This window comes from Bos indicus, chromosome 2 (genome assembly GCF_029378745.1).
Source record: "Bos indicus isolate NIAB-ARS_2022 breed Sahiwal x Tharparkar chromosome 2, NIAB-ARS_B.indTharparkar_mat_pri_1.0, whole genome shotgun sequence".
NCBI lineage: Eukaryota > Metazoa > Chordata > Mammalia > Artiodactyla > Bovidae > Bos > Bos indicus.
Genome location: NC_091761.1, coordinates 103890054 through 103894865, shown reverse-complemented (window position 1 = coordinate 103894865; position 4812 = coordinate 103890054). Strand labels below are relative to the sequence as shown.

The following is a 4812-nucleotide window of genomic DNA, read 5'->3' as shown; positions in this document are numbered from 1 at the left end:
TTAGGAATCTGACTGCAATAGAAAAGGAAATGGAGGAGTCAGTGGAAAGGAGGAAACATGAGCTACAGGGAAGACAGGTCCTGCAGGAGCCCGGCGAGGTTGGACTTCTAAGCATGGATGGAAAAGAGAGAGAACCCTTCCTACAGAGAGGAGAGTAAGTACCTCGTGATGTTGGTTGAGGTAGCTCAGAGCAGAGGGAAGAGGAGCTGAAGTTCTCTATTTAACACAGAGTGTGTGGGACTTGGAGAAGACCTGGAAGTATGTCCTGGCTCAGCCACTGCAAGGTCTGTTTCCCCCACCTGCCTGGGTTTTCCTGCTTGTGCAATGGGGACATTCTGCTTATCTTAAAACTTTGGGGATCAAATGAGGGAGTGCATGCGGAGACATCTAACACAGCACCGGAAGCAGAATCCCTTGTAAATAAAGGTGGATTGAATCTAAAGCCTGAAGGTTTTGGGGACGGGATGCTCTCTAGGGCCATAGCCTGGGAATATAAACCACAGTAGCAAAAAGGGGGTGTGAAAAAATGAGTGATATTGGGTGATATGAAGGAGAGTTCACATTTTAAAAAGATTTTTTAATTGAAGTATAGTTGATTTGCAATGTTAAATTCTGCTGTACAGCAAAGTGACTCAGTATACACATTCTTCTGTAAAATATTCTTTTCCATTATGATTTATCCCAGGAGATTGGATATAGTTCCCTGTGCTATACGGAAGGACCTTGTTGTTTATCCATTCTGTATGTAAATTACAGTTTGCATCTCCTAGCCCCAAACTCCGCGTCCATCCCTGTCCCACTTCCCCTCTTCCCTCCCACTTAGTAACCACAGTCTATTCTCTATGTCTGTGGGTCTATTTCTGTTTCACAGATACTAGGTTCATCTGTGCCATGTTTTAGATTCCCCATGTAAGTGCTGTATCATAAGGTATTCGTCTTTCTCTTTCTGATTTGCTTCACTTAGTATGACAATCTCTAGCTGCATCCATGTTCCTGCAGTATCTCATTCTTTTTAATGGCTGAGTAGTATTCTGCTGTATCTATATAAAGACAGACCCGTTTTTTAAAAAAATTATTTGGCTGTGCCAGGTCTTAGTTGTAGCATGTGGGATCTAGTTTGCTGACCAGGGATTGAATCTGGGACCCCTATACTGGGATCATGGGGTTTTAGCCACTGGACACCACTGGAGAACTTCCTGGACAGGTCACATTTTTGAAGCCAATTTTAAAAATCCAGTTTTAATTTATCTCAGCAATAAAGGGACAATTGAAGACGAAATCCCATGCAGTTAAATGAACAGAGTTATTAATGGTCAACCAGGACCATTAAAAAAATGATCTGTTCTCATGGCAGTGGAGGAGGTTGAGGACAGTTCTTTGCAGGACCTGACTGAATGCAGGACAGAGCTGCATCAGACAGGCAGTACCCTGTACACGGATCTCTTTCAGGAGAGAATGTAAGCTTGCACTCTTGGTCCATTTTCCATTTGTACCACCGTCCTTTGAGACGTTATCAAACCATGAAGGTCCCTGTGTTATTAAATAAAATGCTGTGAAGGGCTGTGCCTGGGATATCAGTGTGTTGGTATAGCTGCAGCACATTTTGAATCATTTTTTAAATAAGCTCTGGTACGATCCAGATTGTTTCAGTAAGAGAATTGCTGTCTTTGCATGTTGGGAGGCTCCGGTTTGACAGATGGACTCACAGGGACAAGCCAGGTGGAATTTAGGAGATGTTTCCTGTGTGTATCTTGCCTCTCATTCACGGTGATCAGTTATCAGGTGAAGCTCTCTGTTATACAGAGACGTGCTCCCCATAGTGAGAATGGACACAGGACTCAAATCCTTTGATACTGAAGGGTTGTTGCAATCAGGTAGGAGACCCCCCTGGACCCCTCCAAAGGCATCCGTAATGTCAAGTTTCATTGATTCATCGCATATAACTGTTCCTGCCAAGATATCAAAACACCCAATTAGCATCACCTTCCTTATCTCACTTCGTATGGATCATGAGGAAGAGCAGAAGGAACAGAGATGAGACCCCGTCTACTCTTGCAGGTTGCATCTAGGAAACACATTCCGCCCAGGATGAGGACACCAGGAATTTTTAAGTTGTAGGAGCTCCCAAAGAAGGAAAAACTGAAGTTCCCTCACTGAAGTTTATACTCATATCCATCTTTCCAGATGGCCACAGCTCCAACCTGGCTGAAAATGTGAGAATGCAACCTTCTTCAGCCCTGCCTGCTACCTTCAAAAAAATGTCACGGCCGTTGATTGAGGGTAATGACGCCCAGCTGCAGTGTCTCCCTCATCACCAGCTCTTGTGGGGGAAATGGGACTATAAACTGGACCCTCCTTGAGGCAATGAGGGAAGAAAATGTCTGGGTCCTCGCCTGACACCTGGACCTCACCATGGTGCAAAGTGAAACTCATCAACTCAGGTGGCCAAGAAAAGCAGATGTTGAGCATGGTGAAATGTAAAGTGTGGGGGAAGTGGCTTTATGTACCTTTGGCTGAGATGCTCGTATTTGGATGTTATACACAGGAAGTCATCAGGTAGTGGGATAATATAAACAGACCTTACTTCATGAAGTAATTTATTTTGGATCCGCAGCAGCAGCAACAGCCTCTACAGCACAAAGGAAATGTAAGGATCTACTTTTTTATTCGAAAGATTTTTCAACCAGCAGGGGCTGCTTGTACTGAAAAAGTAGGGGCACCATTTCCTTAATTTTAAACATTTCTTCATCATTAGAGGGGATGATGTTGACTTGCGGCCATAATGTTTCCCAAAGCATTTGCAGTGGCATGATTTCTTCAGTCTCTACAACCACCAGTGAGAGAAGTAGGAATTCCTGAATTCCTATCTAAGGTCCCCATGGGGGGATGCTGAGGCTTACACTGGTCAGGAAGTTTGCTCAGGGCTGCAAAGCAAGTAAGGAGTGAAAAGGGAATTGAAATCAAGTCTTCTCTGAATCCAGAATTCTTTTACACTCAGCTGGTATTTCTCCAAGTGTTGATGTAAAATTGAGTGGTCTATGAGATGATTTGAGACAGTATATGAATTAAAATGAAAACTTTTTAATAGCTTAAAATTTTTGTATTAAAAAAGGATATAGCAGAATAGCATAGGAGTTAACTTAAACTCAGGTGAAACTCAAGTTCTAGAGCCCTTCTCCCTGGACTCCAATCCCAGTCCTACTAACTACTGTGATTTCCTGCTCATCAGTCTAAGCCTCAATTTCCTCATCTGTAAAATGGGAGTAATAGTAGCTTCTACCTCAGAGGGTTGTTGTGAAGATTCAATAAGCTAATATTGATAAAGTATTTAGAGAGGGACTTGATATACAGTGAGAAATCTTCAAGTGTTAGTTAGGGAAATAATAAAAATAGTACATTAAACTCATGACTGCATGAATCTTTTGAATTTGGAGAAGGTAAGGAAGAATATATGTTTTAAAAGGATAGATGATAATTTTGGAATACGATATTAATAGGTAACTAATAGAACAGATAGCGATCTGTATCTGAGGGTTCTGTATCCACAGATTCAACCAACCTCAGATCAAAGTATCTGGGAGCTCTTTGAGGAAAACACGGTTTCTGCTGTGGTGGAACGCTGGGCCACCCACTCCTGCTCCTGACTCACCGCTGTTCGCTCTTGCAGAAGAACGAGTTGGTCAGGAAACCAGAGCATCCATGGCCATTAAAGACAAGAGCAAGACTCCCGTGGAGCCAGAGGTGGCCATTCACCAGATTAGATCACCATCACCAGCTGCGACGTGAAATCTCTGGAGAAGGTATGTGCTAACCTGATCAGAGGCGCAAAGGAAAGGGATCTCCAAGTGAAAGGACCTGTTCCGATGCCTACCAAGACTGAGAATAACTACAAGGAAAACTCCGTGTGGTGAAGGTTCTAAGACTTGGTATCGATTCCAGATGAGGATCCACAAGTGACTCATGGGCCTGCACAGTCCTTCTGAGATTGTCAAGCAGATCACTTTCATCAATACTGAGCCAGGAGGAGGTGGAAGTCACCATTGCTGATGCCTAAATCAACCTTTTTAATAAGTTGAGTATCAGCTGTTATCTCTCTCTCTCTCTGGGAAAACATTCCAGAAAGTTCCCCAAAGTAAAACTCAAATTTGTTGTGTACTTGCAACTGTTTACTTAGCATTTGCATTTATTATTACATGTGAAATAAATACAAATACAATAAATACATTGTGTTTATTAAATGTGAAAGTGAAAGTGCTGGTCACTCAGTCATGTCCGACTCTTTCCGACCCCGTGGACTGACTGTAGCCCATCAGGCTCCTCTGTCCATTGGATTCTTCAGACAAGAATACTGAAGTTGGTTGCCATTCCCTTTTCCAGGGGATTTTCTTGACCCAGGGATGGAGCCTGGGTCTCCAGTGTTGCAGGCAAATTCTTTACCATCTGGGCCAAAGTGATCCATATATATAAATATCTGGGAAAAAATTCCAGAAAGTTGCCCAAAGCAAAACTTGAATTTACTGTGTACTTACAACTGTTTACATAGCATTTACATTGTATTTACTAGAACTATTTAAATAACATTTATATTGTGTTAGGTATTATAAGTAATCTAGAGCTGATTTAAAGTAGAGTGGAGATTATATGCGAATACTATGTCATTTTATATAAGAAACTTGAGCATCCATGGATTTTGGTATGTGCCCGGGGGTCCAGAAACCAATCCCCTGTGGATACTGAAAGAGATCTGTGTGAAGAAAACGTGTGGCACTTGTGAAGCACCAGTGTCTACCAGGAAGGACAGTGTGACAATGA

General features: G+C 42.5%; 1 pseudogene; it reads left to right on the top strand.

Moving 5' to 3' along the window:
• The first annotated feature begins 3699 nt into the window (after nt 1–3699).
• On the top strand, nt 3700–4054 carry LOC139186455 (small ribosomal subunit protein uS10-like; annotated as a pseudogene).
• The last annotated feature ends 758 nt before the right edge of the window (nt 4055–4812 follow it).